Raw genomic sequence first — 18,198 nt, forward strand, 5'->3', positions numbered from 1 at the left:
TGTAATTTCCTCTCTGACTACTGCATGTAAACATAGTTATTGTATTTGGGGAAACTCCCAGGCCTTAAGTAGTGCAACTGGGATCAATATCTTAACAAATGCAAATTATATTTAAAAATGTCCCTGTTTTGCAACAAGATGCCTGGATGGTAACAGAAAAAGAAACAGTAACAAATGCACTCTCTAATATAGGAAGGTTCAGAGGTATTTGGCTGATGGTTCCACTCCCCACTGTCTTGTGTCACAGAATTTCTCCACGTGTGGCAGATGTATTTTCCAGATTAAAAAGGAGAAAAAGAAAGATTTCTATTCCAAAGAACATAACCTTGGCAACAGGAGCACAGAACTTAAAGGTCATAAAAATGTTCAATATACATCAGGCTTTAAAGATGACAGGCATGTGTCAAGGTTCCTTCCCCACTCTGAACTCTAGGGTACAGATGTGGGGACCTGCATGAAAGACTCCCTAAGCTTATTCTTACCAGTTTAGGTTAAAACTTCCCCAAGGTACAAACTTTGCGTTGTCCTTGAACAGTATGCTTCCACCACCAAGCATTTTAAACAAAGAACAGGGAAAGAGACCACCTGGAGACGTCTTCCCCCAAAATATCCCCCCAAGCCCTACACCCCCTTTCCAGGGGAAGGCTTGATAATAATCCTCACCAATTGGTACAGGTGAACACAGACCCAAACCCTTGGATCTTAAGAACAATGAAAAATCAATCAGGTTATTAAAAGAAGAATTTTAATTAAAGAAAAGGTAAAAGAATCACCTCTGTAAAATCAGGATGGTAAATACCTTACAGGGTAATCAGATTCAAAACATAGAGAATCCCTCTAGGCAAAACCTTAAGTTACAAAAAGACACAAAAACAGGAATATATGATAGCATGTAAGGCAAATTTGACAGAGTTCCATTTAGTTCATTTTGACTGACCATATACACAGCATCTATGAAAGTTTCACTAGGTCAAAGCTTTCCGGGTACAATTACTGGCATAATTTAGCTGATGCTCTGAAGCAACATGAAAAGTCACCTGGCCATTTTACAGCCTACTCCAAATGGATGAAGTCGAGGCTCAAGCTGAATAAATGCAATAATGCAAAAAACCTGCACATTATTAATGTAGAAATCTAGTATTGGAGGAACTGGCTCAAGCATCTAATCTCAATTACCCTCTTCCTTGCAAAGAGCAATTTGGCTTTCTGATGCTCGTCAGATTAGTTGTTCACTGAACATAAGGGTAATTTCCTTGGTTTGGTAGAGCTTCTTGGGAAATACGACGATGTCATGAGAGACCACCTATGTCAAGTAGTTCATAAAGAAGCTATGGGCCATTAGTGCAGCAAAACAATTCAAATTGATTGACCTTATGGCAAGGAAGATGCTTGATAACATATTGATGTGGCTCAGCAAAGCAAAGTACTACGCTGTAATAATGGACTGCATTCCTAACATTAGTCACAGTGAATATATGTCATTTACAACAAGATTTGTATCCAAGTAAAGGCATAGGCGCCGAGTTTCTAATCTGCTGGGGGGTGCTCCCCCTGCAGCTGCCCACAGCCCCCACTCCATCCCCACCCTGCTTCTTCCCACCTCCATCCCGTCTCTTCCCCACCTCTTCCTGCCCTCACCCTGCCCCCTTCCCGCCCAGTTCCACCCCCTCCCCTGAGCGCACTGTGCCTTCGCTCCTCCCCCCGAGCCTCCTGATGTGGCGAAACAGGTGATCTGTGGGCAGTAGGAGGGAGGGGGAGGCGCTGATTGGTGGTGCCCGCCGGTGGGCAGGAGGCGCTGAGGGGAGGGGAAGGTTCTGATAGGGGGCTGCCAGTGGGTGCTCAGCACCCACCATTTTTTCCTGTGGGTGCTCCAGCCCCGGAGCACCCACAGAATAGGTGCCTATGAGTAAAGGAACACTCTATCATTTCCGCTCTGTGGATGACACTACTGGAAAAGGCCTAACAGAACTATTTATGAACATTTTAAATGAGAATAAAATAAAGCGTCAGGACTGCTGCGGCCACGACCATGACAACGGTGTGAATATGAAGGGAAGAAACAGTGGCATCCAGGCAAGGACCCTTGCACTGAATCCAAGAGCTTTCTTCATGCCTTGTGGCTGCCATTCCCTCAACCTGGTTGTGTCAGATGCAACATCATCTTCTTTAGATTCAGTATCTCTCTTTGGAGTCCTGCAAAGGAGATATGTCCTCTTTTCAGCATGAGCTATCAGGTGGAAGATCCTCATGGACAATGTTACAAAACTGACTGTGAAGTTGCTAAGTGACACTTGCTGGGAGAGCTACATTAACAGCGTAAGGCCAGAGAGGTACCAAGTGACTGAGGTTTACAATGCCCTGATGGAACTGGTGCAGTCAAGTAAAGCTGAGGCTGGAATCTGACATGAGGCACAAAGCCTGGCAAACCAGATCACTTAACCTCAAATTTCTGGTCTCAGTTGTGGTTTGTCTGTTCCAAGTGATCGTTGTAAGCAAGGCGAGACAAACTCAATCGATGGACATCACGACTACTACTACTTTGATGAGAAGCTGCCTTGATTTTGTTGTGGCCTACAGAGAAAGCGGATTTGTATATACCATCACTGCTGCCAAAGAAATGGCGGAAAACTTAGGAGTTGAGCCTGTCTTCAAGGAAACTCGTATTCATCAGAAGAAGAGAGTTTGATTACAAGGGCAGAGATGAGGTGATGAGAAACTCGGAAGAAAAATTCAAGACGGAGTTTTTTTGCTCACTTATTGACACTGCTTGAGTGTCCACTGAAGAAAATTTTGGACAAATGAAGCACCACAAAGAGACCTGGGTAAGCTCCTTAGTAAGCAGCTGGTGGAGAGGAAAACACTCTTGAACAATTGTATGGACCTTCACCAGACGCTGACACATGGGGAATGTTCGGACATCAATGATAAAGACCTCTGTGTTGAATAAATATGTTGCATGAATTTACAGATTTACAGATCCTAGCGTGCAAATCTATCAGCTTATATGACAGGGATAAATACTGCATGCAAATCGTGCACCAAAGTCATGAAATGGGCTACAAATGCAATAAAAAAAAGGCATTCAAGAGTTTAACAAACGAAGGTGGGGGGTCGCCAAAGATGCTCCTCATCTGGGGCGCCATTTGGTCTAGGGCCGGCTTTGAAAGCAATAGCTATGGTTACATCTACAGAATGGTACCTATTGACCCACTGAGAAAGAAGTTGCACAGTGATGTGATACAAAAAGATAAATTTCATTGAAGGCTTGAAGGAAACAAGCAGTGTAAGGGCAGCATTTTTTAAAGCCCGGAAGAATCCTTGTGTTCAGGTGCTAAGTGAAGGGGATTTCAGTAACTCTAAATTCGTTCCTGTCCTTATAACACAGCAAGGACCCATAGTCCCTGTTTGGAAACTATTTTCGCCTGTTTTACATAAAAAGATGAAAGCTGAATTTTTGTGGAACCACAAATGATTTAAATAATTTAAAATATGCACACATGCTGCAAAGCTGCTTTGAGAAAAGCACTCAGGGGGACATCAAAAAATGACAAGCCAGCGTGCATTTGATATTCCAAACTTTGTGATAGGATGCAAAAAAGCTTAACTCCACGATTTGTTTTTGTGTCACAAAAAACAACATACTATCATTCACCAGGTCAAATTCTGCTCCCTCATGTAAGCCTAAAATAGGTTTAGAACCAACTAGTAGCTGATGCTGTTCCCCGTCAAGTTCCTCACACTGTCTGCAGAGAAGGCCTCTTCCACTCTATGTGCTCTACAAGCCTAACTGACCTCTCTCTAACTGGCTGAATTCAAGCAGCTGAGTGAGGGGAGGGACTTGCTGGTAGCCACAAACTCCCTGGTTTCCTTATCACAGAACTCCTTCAAGCCACCAGCCCTTCCTGACATTTGTCCTAAGAGAAACAACAAAGATAAAATTAAAGAAGAAACATGACAAAAAGATTAGTTCAGAATTATAGCATGAAAAGAAGCTAATCATCTTGCATACTGTACAGACAGTGACTTTTTCTGTAGAAATATTCTGATACTTTTCTTTTCCTTTCTGCAACAAGTATCCAGGATGTCTTAGACTATTTCCATTTTCTTATCTTCAATACTTCTTGGAAGACCTTCAAGGAATTTTCAGGTTATTACTTAAACCACTCCCATGCCCCCTTTTTTATAAGCTTGAGGGTCCAGCTCTCATTCAAGCACATAAAATTATCTGAGAGGTTCTGATATTCAATATTCTCTTCTTTTCTTCAATGTAATCTTGTGTAACAACCACATATTTGTGAGGGAATGGGAATTAACATTTTGTTCCTGTGGCTTAATAAACGAATAACCAAGAGAGCCATGCTTTATTTTTGTACGAGTATAAATTGCATGATCGGACCCTCCCATTATTCAGCATTGCTGGGGCTTCTGTAAAATTTGCAGTCTAAATTCTTTTGGTTTCTAGAATAACAGTTGTAAAACCCATTAGATTACATAGGAATTTTCAAGGACATAATGTGGTTCTGAACAGGGGAGGGAGGAAGTGAAGGAGAAACCTTTGACCTAGTGAAACTTAGAAATTTAGTGATTTCTAGGGCAATTGTTTTGGAGCTAGAGTCCAAGTGGCAATGTGGAAGAATTCTGGTCAATACTGTAATGATCATTTCTGAGTTAGAGCATCGGCATGTGCTCATGTTTCATTATCTGCACGATGGCTGATATTTCAGTGTAAGACTATCAGCGGCCACCTTGCTACATGCAACACCCCAAATACACTTGCTGCCACAAACCTCCCTCTGTTGGTGAATCTTCAAGGGAATAGGGCAACCCAAAATATGGGCAGCAGTGGTCTGGAAGGGCATGGGATTCCCTAGTTTAGTGCATCACCTAAACAGTCTCTACTGGCAAAGTTCCTAGAGGTCCCTGACTGCTACTTAAAGCTCTTTCTCCTAGTAGAAACCCCATAGGAGGACAGGTGGCAGGAACACCACCTGCTCTCTCTTAGCTTGAACCCCACCCCCTTGAGGCTGCAGGGGTATCAGCTGACACAGAGAGGCATAATTTATACCATCCTGTACAGACCTGGTGAGTCTATCTCCTGGTTTAATTCAGTATGAGGATTTAAATGGTCTCTTAGCATACAGAGTCACCATTCAAAGTTTCAGAGGAACAGCCGTGTTAGTCTGTATTCGCAAAAAGAAAAGGAGTACTTGTGGCACCTTAGAGACTAACCAATTTATTTGAGCATGAGCTTTCGTGAGCTACAGCTCACTTCATCAGATGTATACCGTGGAAACTGCAGCAGACTTTATATACACACAGAGAATATGAAACAATACCTCCTCCCACCCCACTGTCCTGCTGGTAATAGCTTATCTAAAGTGATCAACAGGTGGGCCATTTCCAGCACAAATCCAGGTTTTCTCACCCTCCACCCCCCCACACAAATTCACTCTCCTGCTGGTGCTAGCCCATCCAAAGTGACAACTCTTTACATAATCAAGTCGGGCTATTTCCTGCATAGATCCAGGTTTTCTCACATCCCCCCCACCCCCATACACACACAAACTCACTCTCCTGCTGGTAATAGCTCATCTAAACTGACCACTCTCCAAGTTTAAATCCAAGTTAAACCAGAACATCTGGGGTGGGGGGGTAGGAAAAAACAAGAGGAAACAGGCTACCTTGCATAATGACTTAGCCACTCCCAGTCTCTATTTAAGCCTAAATTAATAGTATCCAATTTGCAAATGAATTCCAATTCAGCAATTTCTCGCTGGAGTCTGGATTTGAAGTTTTTTTGTTTTAAGATAGCGACCTTCATGTCTGTGATTGCGTGACCAGAGAGATTGAAGTGTTCTCCGACTGGTTTATGAATGTTATAATTCTTGACATCTGATTTGTGTCCATTTATTCTTTTACATAGAGACTGTCCAGTTTGACCAATGTACATGGCAGAGGGGCATTGCTGGCACATGATGGCATATATCACATTGGTGGATGTGCAGGTGAACGAGCCTCTGATAGTGTGGCTGATGTTATTAGGCCCTGTGATGGTGTCCCCTGAATAGATATGTGGACACAATTGGCAACGGGCTTTGTTGCAAGGATAAGTTCCTGGGTTAGTGGTTCTGTTGTGTGGTATGTGGTTGCTGGTGAGTATTTGCTTCAGGTTGCGGGGCTGTCTGTAGGCAAGGACTGGCCTGTCTCCAAAGACTTGTGAGAGTGTTGGGTCATCCTTTAGGATAGGTTGTAGATCCTTAATAATGCGTTGGAGGGGTTTTAGTTGGGGGCTGAAGGTGACCGCTAGTGGCGTTCTGTTATTTTCTTTGTTAGGCCTGTCCTGTAGTAGGTAACTTCTGGGAACTCTTCTGGCTCTATCAATCTGTTTCTTTACTTCTGCAGGTGGGTATTGTAGTTGTAAGAAAGCTTGACAGAGATCTTGTAGGTGTTTGTCTCTGTCTGAGGGGTTGGAGCAAATGCGGTTGTATCGCAGAGCTTGGCTGTAGACGATGGATCGTGTGGTGTGGTCAGGGTGAAAGCTGGAGGCATGCAGGTAGGAATAGCGGTCAGTAGGTTTCCGGTATAGGGTGGTGTTTATGTGGCCATTGTTTATTAGCACTGTAGTGTCCAGGAAGTGGATCTCTTGTGTGGACTGGACCAGGCTGAGGTTGGTGGTGGGATGGAAATTGTTGAAATCATGGTGGAATTCCTCAAGGGCTTCTTTTCCATGGGTCCAGATGATGAAGATGTCATCAATATAGCGCAAGTAGAGTAGGGGCTTTAGGGGACGAGAGCTGAGGAAGCGTTGTTCTAAATCAGCCATAAAAATGTTGGCATACTGTGGGGCCATGCGGGTACCCATAGCAGTGCCGCTGATCTGAAGGTATACATTGTCCCCAAATGTGAAATAGTTATGGGTAAGGACAAAGTCACAAAGTTCAGCCACCAGGTTAGCCGTGACATTATCGGGGATAGTGTTCTTGACGGCTTGTAGTCCATCTTTGTGTGGAATGTTGGTGTAGAGGGCTTCTACATCCATAGTAGCCAGGATGGTGTTATCAGGAAGATCACCGATGGACTGAAGTTTCCTCAGGAAGTCAGTGGTGTCTCAAAGGTAGCTGGGAGTGCTGGTAGCGTAGGGCCTGAGGAGGGAGTCTACATAGCCAGACAATCCTGCTGTCAGGGTGCCAATGCCTGAGATGATGGGGCGCCCAGGATTTCCAGGTTTATGGATCTTGGGTAGTAGATAGAATATCCCAGGTCAGGGTTCCAGGGGTGTGTCTGTGCGGATTTGATCTTGTGCTTTTTCAGGAAGTTTCTTGAGCAAATGCTGTAGTTGCTTTTGGTAACTCTCAGTGGGATCATAGGGTAATGGCTTGTAGAAAGTGGTGTTGGAGAGCTGCCGAGCAGCCTCTTGTTCATATTCCGACCTATTCATGATGACAACAGCACCTCCTTTGTCAGCCTTTTTGATTATGATGTCAGAGTTGTTTCTGAGGCTGTGGATGGCATTGCGTTCCGCATGGCTGAGGTTATGGGGCAAGTGATGCTGCTTTTCCACAATTTCAGCCCGTGCACGTCAGCGGAAGCACTCTATGTAGAAGTCCAGTCTGCTGTTTCGACCTTCAGGAGGAGTCCATCTAGAATCCCTCTTTCTGTAGTGTTGGCAGGGAGACCTCTGTGGATTAGTATGTTGTTCAGAGGTATTTTGGAAATATTCCTTGAGACGGAGACGTCGAAAATAGGATTCTAGGTCACCACAGAACTGTATCATGTTCGTGGGGGTGGAGGGGCAGAAGGAGAGGCCCCGAGATAGAACAGCTGCTTCTGCTGGGCTGAGAGTATAGTTGGATAGGTTAACAATATTGCTAGGTGGGGTGAGGGAACCATTGCTGTGGCCCCTTGTAGCATGTAGTAGTTTAGAAAGTTTAGTGTCCTTTTTCTTTTGTAGAGAAGCAAAGTGTGCGTTGTAAATGGCTTGTCTAGTTTTAGTAAAATCCAGCCACGAGGAAGTTTGTGTGGAAGGTTGGTTCTTTATGAGAGTATCCATTTTTGAGAGCTCATTCTTAATCTTTCCCTGTTTGCTGTAGAGGATCTTGATCAGGTGATTCCGCAGTTTCTTTGAGAGCGTGAGGCACAAGCTGTCAGCATAGTCTGTGTGGTATGTAGATTGTAATGGATTTTTTACCTTCAGTCCTTTTGGTACGATGTCCATCTGTTTGCATTTGGAAAAGAAGATGATGTCTGTCTGTATCTGTACAAGTTTTTTCATGCAGTTGATAGATTTCCACTCCATATGGCTAAATGCAGTGCCTTGCATAATGACAGGTTTCAGAGGAACAGCCGTGTTAGTCTGTATTCGCAAAAAGAAAAGGAGTACTTGTGGCACCTTAGAGACTAACCAATTTATTTGAGCATGAGCTTTCGTGAGCTACAGCTCACTTCATCAGATGTATACCGTGGAAACTGCAGCAGACTTTATATACACACAGAGAATATGAAACAATACCTCCTCCCACCCCACTGTCCTGCTGGTAATAGCTGGTAATATCCAATTTGCAAATTGGATACTATTAATTTAGGCTTAAATAGAGACTGGGAGTGGCTAAGTCATTATGCAAGGTAGCCTGTTTCCTCTTGTTTTTTCCTACCCCCCCACCCCAGATGTTCTGGTTTAACTTGGATTTAAACTTGGAGAGTGGTCAGTTTAGATGAGCTATTACCAGCAGGAGAGTGAGTTTGTGTGTGTATGGGGGTGGGGGGGATGTGAGAAAACCTGGATCTATGCAGGAAATAGCCCGACTTGATTATGTAAAGAGTTGTCACTTTGGATGGGCTAGCACCAGCAGGAGAGTGAATTTGTGTGGGGGGGTGGAGGGTGAGAAAACCTGGATTTGTGCTGGAAATGGCCCACCTGTTGATCACTTTAGATAAGCTATTACCAGCAGGACAGTGGGGTGGGAGGAGGTATTGTTTCATATTCTCTGTGTGTATATAAAGTCTGCTGCAGTTTCCACGGTATACATCTGATGAAGTGAGCTGTAGCTCACGAAAGCTCATGCTCAAATAAATTGGTTAGTCTCTAAGGTGCCACAAGTACTCCTTTTCTTCATTCAAAGTTTATGAGCCAAATGTGGAGTAACTCCACTGATCTCACTGGTGACTGGTGTAAATAAGAACAGAAATGGCCCTGTTTCTTTCAGTACACAAGAATGACTTCCCAGCTAGCACGATGAATTTGGGATTTCGAATTCTGGAAACATGTACAATATACATACCATAAAGAACCCTCATGGCCAAGTGTGACTAAAAGTGTTAGGCTGCAATTATTTAAGAAGATAAAAAATGATGGTTGCTGGTGAAATAAAATAGTTATGTCAATAAACTGGACTGATTAACAAAAGGCTAAAAATATGGTTTGGTTTAAACTGATAAAAGAAACAAATACTTGGACACCAAGAAAATTAGTAGCTGTTTATCCATGCCCCAGTACATTAGAAATACCTTGACCCCTCAACCCCAAGTTTCTATTCTCTTTCTACTTATTTAGTACTTTTTACTTTTTAAGTGATCCTTTAAAGTTTAAAAAAAGGGATTAATTTAATTAGCTGGCCAAACAATGACTGCTGGATAATTATGTCTGCCTCCAAACAAAAATAACTTGCCCTTCTATTCGATTTGAGAGGTAAGACATCATTGACAGGAGCTTTTCCTGTCTGGTCCCAAAACACAAACTTAAATAAAGGTTGTTGACAGTACACTATAAATTAAATTTGAAGAGTATAACTACAGTCTTCAGCTGGTAGATTTTATTCTGGAATTTAAACCAGTGACACAGTTGTTTATAGCCCACATTAGCCTAATACTGGTTCCTACGTCTAAAAATTCGCCCAGTTCCCATATATCAAACTACTTTGCTCTCCTTGCAGACCTGGCAATCCAAGGGTTATAAGCAGCCATAAGTTTATATGTTAGCTTTCTTCATATACCTTTGAACACATGATGAGTTGTTACATAGCTAAACAGCTACCTGTCTAGCTATATTAAAGAAAAATGTCATGAATGACAAGACAGAAACCAAATTGCTCCTTTTCCTCCAACTATACACATATTTTTGTTTTCAAAATTTGTTTCTACTAGGCCCCAATTCATCAAAGCACTTTAGCATGTTAAAGTCCCATTGCAGTTAAATTTAAGCACATGCTTAAAGGCTTTGATGAATCAGAGCCATAAAGAAGAAATTATCAGCTTTCCAAATCAAAAGTTGCAATACACTAAGTGCTAGCAACTTGTACTTTACATGATCACGACTGTGTCATTCATACTACTCCCTCTCCCTGTTCTCCCACCTGAAAGAAGAAGAGGAGAAGGGCGTGAAGCGGAATTAAACATACAAAGATGTAAAAATGGAGATAAATACACACTGTCTGATTCCTAGGAGCGATAAGGACGAGAAGAGCTACATCGCTTCTTATTAGAGATGGATCAAACCAACACTCAGAATTATACACCTCAAATTTTGGCAGAGCCCAGATCCAGTTCAGGAGTCTTTTCTCTAGCTTTTCACAAGCCCTATTTAAATGTAGCTAAAAAAAAAAAATTGCCTATAAGTATATATTATTATTTATTTGTGAGAGTAGAAGGCGTTTAAATGAAGGCTACTGGATGTCTTATATCTTTAGGTGTATTTTAATAAGAACTAAAGTAATAGTGCATGAGTAGAACTCCCATGGAACATGCATATAATGTTTTCTTTGCTAGCCTTTGCCAGCCTCCCTTCCTTTCTATTTGACACTTTCCCCTCTGATATTCTTCATTGGAACAATAATATTTTAACAGTCACAGCTTTTAAAATGCTTGATTCTGATCAAACATTTCTCCCAGGCAATTGCATATTGACAGAAGGGAAAAATTAAACTTCTCAGGAATGAGGTTATTTAGGGCATAAAATGCAAGGAAATAGGTATTTAGGTAACTGTGGGCATGGTTTTTATTTTCCCTAATTTTCAGATTACTTTCGATTAGGTCTCTTCAGAGTGGAAACTTCTTGATGTGAAATAGATACTATCTAAATCATTACAGCTCATTCATTGCCATGTGCCACCTTTTAGGGCAATTAAACCTGACCTCAGGGTTACCTAGCTGAACACTTGCTGACCTAGGGCATTTCCTCTGAATATGAATAAGCTTGTAATACAAATACAGTCAGAAAACAGAATAGCTCCTGGCACAGATAATGCCCTTCTTAAACAGAACTGAAAGTCTGGTTTGAACCTCATACACTGTTAGAATATAGAGTCTATTGATTCAGAGCATTCTCTGTTGGGATCAGCTTGGAATTTTTTTTCCAGCTGACATCTGGAGTTTATCCCTTCTAAACTCCCCTCAGCTCCAAATCCAAAAAGAAAACAGAAAAGAAAAAAAATTGTGCCAGCAAATTTTTTGGCATTAATATTTTGTCAGTCACTAACATTTGCCAAACAAAACTCAAAGTAGTCTCAAAAATATGTCATCAAGTGAGTTCTTCTTACTTTCAAATGTTAGGTAGTTGTTCCTGTAGTTAAAATGTGCAGCACCTGTGCACCAGATTTATAGCTCTTTGATCACAATATATTCACTAGGCAATTAACTCCCAATGTGGTGCGGGTGACTGGCTTCCCGGGAAATAAGTGGAAGACCAGCTCCTCATCCTCATTTCAGTGGCTTCTTGATTTGGAAGAACAAATGTGGTAGCTGCTTGTACTTACATTAAACAAAATAGGAGATGCTGGTAAACAATTAAGTGAGGCTGTGTTTATGGAAAATCTTTTCATACGCTGCCAAAATATGTAAAATAATAACTTGTCAATTTCTCTTCAAATGGCAGAAAAGCTGCATTGCACTATACAAAAATAATTATTGCTAGTGTTTGTTCACAAACTGTGTAGTACAATTACCGTTATTTACCTCTCCAAACCCTCAACAGTTCTGAAAAATTCCAAGAGATGTTTCTGACAGTTTTCATAAAGCATTAAGTAGGAAAGAAGTGACACATGGAATTCTTTAGCATGGCAAAGCAACTAGTCATTAAAATGTTGACCTGAAATACAATCTCCCTGGTGACCTACATGAGAAATGCCTGGGACCCACCTGTGATGTAAAAGCCTTCTTCTGAGAAATATTGCAAGATTGCTGATATCAGATGCTTTGCAATTTGTCTTTAGGAACATGTGTAAATTAGCATCTAGTTGTGTTTGTCTGCAGATGGGATGCCAAAGGGAACATTTTGCATGCCAATGACCTATCAGGGTATCTTATTTCTATTTTCCATTATATTTGACAATGGCTGCCATGCTTAAAATTATTATTTGATGTGTAATGGAAAAGTTTGCACTGGCATAATTCTATGCAGTGCTTACTTCAATCCCAGATCCATTGCCTAACCTGAAGGTGATTTACATGTCTGCATGAACTGCAAATGAGATTTCAATAGTGTTGGTTTCATTTCAGGCAAAGTATAGAGCAAGCGGTTAGAAAGAAGCACAAATAAAATCTTCCATCAAAGAGAGATTATTTCTTTTTTATTATTATTAAAAATGACTAGTGGAGAAAGAATTTGAACTTTTTATGCTTTATCTGTAAAAAACAGGGCAATTATGTCTCTATTAAACTTAGATATAAAACCAGATTTGGAGGACTAGCAATGGAATGTGAAACTTCTCCTCTCTGGTTGTTAAGTGGCTTCTGAAATGAATTGATGACCTCAGTCCAGTTACTAGTGGACATATGTCCACATCACAAAAAAGTCTATCATCGCACCTGGCACCTTCAACATCCCAAGGCCTGGATGGGCACAAAGGGTGAACTGTGCTCTCACCATCACAGGCAGTCCCTCCAGTAATCAACTGAGTTGGGGACATAAGAAGGAAGGAGGTGGGGAAAGACTGTCCAATGGATAGGGCACTAGCCTAGGACTTGGGAGACCTTGATTCATTTCCCTGTTCTGCAACATACTTACTGTGTGACCTTAGACAAGTCATCTAGCCTCTCTGTGCCTCAGTTCCTTCTTGGTAAAATGGGGATAAGAGCACTGTGCTGACTCACAGGGCAGGGGGATAAATACATTAAACAGTGTGAGGCACCCAGGTACTACGCTGATGGGGCTATAAGTACCCCAGAGACAGACAGACTTTGGGTAAGACTGAACTGCAACTGCCTAAGGTGTGTGTGCTTTGAGGACAGAGCCAGGCAGTGTTGTCAATCAGTCAGGAGTACTCATTCAATAACAATTAGTAATTCACACAGAAATCTGCTCTCCAGCCCAAAACAACAGCTTTTCCCATTCAATTTAGCATCACAACACTGAGTGGACACTAGGGGAGGTAAATATCCAGAACCACACGGGCTTAGCATACCTTTGTCAGCTTCTTAAGGCTTCTCTACACAGCCCTGCAGTGTGTGAGAGTTGGAATGTGCACAGAAGTATTACTGCCTGGTGTAGACCCTGCTAGCGTGAACAAAACGGTACCTAGTTCATGTTAACATAGCTCCATTTGAAATTTACGTACCTTTTAGTCTGCGCTAGCAAGATATGCACAGGATAGTTACAGCACAGCACGCCACTGCATACAGCAATTCAGGCTCCGGTAGTCCACACTGCGGGGCCATGTAGACAAACCCTCACGTGCGGTATGCAGTTGTGAGCAGTTAAGAGCAATAGCACGTAGACAAGGAGACAGTAGAGTGCGAAGGCCAAAGGGTACAAGGAGCTGCAAGCGGCAATAGTTTCTGAGGGTATGTCTATATTGCAATCACAGGGTAGCTTGAACAGACATTCCCAAACTAGCTTTCATCGAGCTAGCGTGGGTACGAGAGCAGTGAGGTTGCAGCAGCACAAGCTAGCCCAGGGTTCAAGGTGAGCTTGTACAGCCCGGGCTGAAGTGTATGCTGCCACAGATTCGTTACTCGGTAACTGAGATAGCTAGATTACCGCTAGCTTGAGTACATCTACATAAACTGCAGCCACACCCCATGATGGCAGTACAGACGTACTCTGGGTGGGGTGTTGAGAGGGAATCTAAAGAGAAGCTCCAGTCCTGCCATTGGGTACACACAGGTGGGCTGTTTCACCAGTGGAGAGTCCCATTCTCTTTAGAGGCTCTTCACAGAGGTAAAGGCTGGCCCAGGTAGATCTGATGGCAGGAACAAGGTAATAAATTGTATGTGTGCTTGAAGCTAAAACTCCCTATGAAGTTTGTGATAGTACAACATTGCAGGTTACCTAAATAAATATGGTAAGACTGGCAGCTTGTCAGTGTTTGCCTATGTCAGAAAAGCAAGCCATGTGCATCGCCACTGCTTATGCCTGCTGTGTCTTGGTTTTGTCCTATTTAAAAATCTCACTCAAATCACACAAAATATACAGCTTGACAGAATCAAAGTCCCATCACTTTTGAGGCTACAGTCAGGCTGTGGGGGCAAAGTGTTGATTCAGCAGTGGGAATGGACAGATATTGCACGATTCATTCGTAATGCTACGTAAAATGTCATTTTCTTATTAACAAATCAAATCACTCATTCTCCTCTTTTCAGATACAGAAAAATTTAAACCATTTCCAAACGAAGAAATAAAATACTACCCCATACAATTACGACAAAATTACTCAACCAGTTTAGATAAAATGAGAACCAAACCAAACTTTTCAAAATTCAAACCAAACCCAACACATTTTTTTTTGAGGTTTAAATAGGTGCTACAAAGCTATTCAAGTTTTTACGTCACTGTAACTGCACTGAAGGCAATGGACTTTCACCAACACAAAACCAAGTAATAGAGTGGCGAATCAGGCCCATTGTTTTCATTTTCTTGTGCTTCTACACTGCAAAGTTTCAACTGGGCATAGAAGCAGAAGAAACAAATAATGACGAGAAATGCTATCCTTGTTTGCTTGTAGCCTTATGATTCCAGAAATAGCACAAGAATACCCGTTCTTCCAAGACTGCCAGACTTAGGAAGTTCAGAGTGGATTCAGAAATCCAACTTGTGATTATTTAAGCAAACCTCCAAGTCATGTCAAGTCATTAGTTCTTAAGACGCTGCTACAGTATGCAACTCTTATATCCAAAGAAAGCTGCAAGAAGGTAAACGAATTCATGTTATGTTCATTTAGCTAGATCACCCGATATTTTAATGAAATCCACCAGGAATTGTTATTGACCAGATGTACTTAATTGTTGTATTTTGCAGTTGTAATGGTGCTTGACATACATCTTTAACCAATGATTTTATTGTATTATACAACAGTAATAACTGAGTGATTGTTACAAGATTGTTTGCCTGAAGGCTGGAACTCTTATATGTTGACCTATCTGATTAGGACCATTTTGTTTTTCTATTCTTTTTAATTGTGTATGTTAATATAAATACCGTGTACTGTGCAGTGGGAGATTTCCTTCATCTATATTTGTACTGTAGTATAGCTGTATTAAAATAGTGAAGGCACCAAGCATACCAAATTGTTCCAGTGCGCTTATCCTCTTGCTCTGGCTCTTACCCAGATGCTGTATGGACTCAATGATTGGACTATTGCCTTTTGAAATCCAGTCTGCATTAAAATCATCTGCATGGTCAGGTCAATGGCATTTCCAATAAGGAGGCAAAACAAAGTGAAAGATACTCTGATAGAGAAATAAGGCCAGCAATTTCCATAGCTCTAAATGCCAAAGTAATTGTGATTTCCAGATGGAAAATTATCATTGGGCCTGATATAATAAAGACAAAACAATCACAATTCCAGATGGAAATCTTGCCAAATAATCCAACTGAAAATGTATTTTCCAACTGGAGTGGTTGCTAATTCCTGGGGAATTGCAGTAGTAATTTTGGGATTCAGACTGTACCATATATATGAATGTATAAAAAGAGTCAAAATATGGACTCCTAATCAATTGGAAATGTATGTTGCCCTAAATTTTGAATAAGATCTTGGATCTAGTGTGTGACCTTCATGTCATAATAATCTGGAAATTTTAGTACATGAACAGTTGCTTTGGACCACAAACTATTTGAAGGTGAGGGTCCTGCCTAATATAATTGGTGAAGTAATTTTCACTAGAGTCGCAATAAAGTCTTTGATCTATAATCCTGATGCCTTAATAAGTCTGTCGTTCTTACTGAGAGATGTATATAAGCCACCAAGTTTGGATATGAATATAGACCTCTGCTCCCTTAAAGTTTATGCATGTTCTGCTCTGGGTTTGGTTCACGCTGATACCACTAGTTCAACACATACAGATTAAATGAAACTTCCCATTCCTACCTTAACCCAATTTGGTGTAAAGCCAGCCACATAATAAACTCTGATAGTAACTACTCACACACAAGGAGATTTTGTACTAGCATACTGTTTGTTATGAACTATTCAAAGAACAGATTGAAAATCCTCCGGCTGTTTCCTATAATAAAATACCCGAGAAAATAGAATCATTATGGGAGAATGAAAGAGTTGTGACTAAATAGATTCCAGGGGAATGCTCCATACCTGGCTTGAGCAATGCTCCATTCACACTGTCTGTTAGCAAGATTAACATGCAACGCAGGAATCAAACAGAATCACTACATACATTAGCTAACACAGCACTGAGAGTTGTAAAATCAGCTCATTCTCTTAAATTCCACCTCAACACAATTTAACACAACTTGGAAGAAACTTGCGGGCCAAAACTCTTTCTTCTTCTGTAAAATTTATATTTGAAAACAACCAACCAGATTGTACTGTACTCAATACAATACAATGTCATCCAGATAGGGATTTCTAAATTAGGCTAAGAGATAAAGAGATGAGTGTCATTGTACTTGGATGGCCAATGAGGTTCAAAAAACGCTGATGATGGAATTTTCAGGCTGTATGTAACTATTCTACTTGATCACTTGCTTCTATGTATGCCATGGCAAAGGCTGATTAACAAAATGTAAAGTTACACTTTGCACATTGAATGCAATAATAAAATGGGAAATCTGTCATTTTAAAGCAGCAAGTACTTTGCAAAATTTCAAGTTGTGCAACAGATAAACTGATTATGGGTATGAAAGAGGTTGACGCTTCATATCCAAACCATATCAATAACGACACTTAATGAACTACTGGAAGGCACTGAGATACCACAGTGATGGGCACGGCATACAAACCCATCTGTTTCCAAAGCAAACGATGGAATCAAGAGAAAACTACACTTGCTATTCAGCTCTTTCTGCCATATCTATGGCTTTGCTCCAGAAACTCAGTGTCAGGCAAATTGCATGAAGTAAACAAAGTGCCTTCCCAGTAAGAAATCAGCAGGATGTGTCTGTTATGTACAACATCAACCCTAGCACTAAGTAACTAGATGATCAAGTTGGGAACAAGAGAGAATCAATAAATACATGCAGTAATATAGTCAGATTTTTTTACTTGCTCTTCCCTTAGATCAAATAAAAAGTGGAATTGCACTTTATATAAAAGTTAAAGAACTGGAAGCTTTTGCACACTGCGGGCCAGACACAAAGCCAATTAAAGTCAATTGGGGTCATACCATTTATTTCAGTGGGTTGTGGATCAGGCCTTGTAGTCACACAAATATCAGAATCAAAATCGCAGCCCATTTATCTCAGTTATCAAAAATAAAAGGGAAAAACATCTGTTGAAATATTCATTTTCTTTGGACTCAAAATAGGATCCAGTGGGGGATGAGACTCCAGACAGGGGAGAGGTTTTCAGACTTGGCCTTGTAATTATTTAAACAAACGGACCAGCTTTGAGAGGGCTAACTTTTTTTTTTTAAAGTGTTGCCATTATATTAGTGAAAAAATACTTATATGTAATCAGTGCCGCTTAATCCTATTCACTCCCATCTGTGTCTCTTTGTAGCCTGACACCTCTCCTGTCCTGGGGCCATGGAAAGTGAGCATTATTATTAGTGTAGCAGGACTCTGCAGTTCAAGGCCTCTGGGGAGCAGCTGTCCCCAATCATCCTGCCCAGTGCCCTTTCATTCCACAGATTACATCTTGTACCAACAGTTTGTGTGTGGGAAAAATCAAAGATGTCAACGGCCCCTCCCTGGATTGTGCACTCTAGGTAAAGTGCCCAATCACAGAGATCTGTGCTTTTGACCTTTGAACTTGTTAAGCATAATTAATTGGGGGCCAGTTTTAGGAAAATCACTGCCTCCAGCGGGTACCT

Source organism: Caretta caretta, chromosome 7 (assembly GCF_965140235.1).
Source record: "Caretta caretta isolate rCarCar2 chromosome 7, rCarCar1.hap1, whole genome shotgun sequence".
In the NCBI taxonomy this organism is placed as follows: domain Eukaryota; kingdom Metazoa; phylum Chordata; order Testudines; family Cheloniidae; genus Caretta; species Caretta caretta.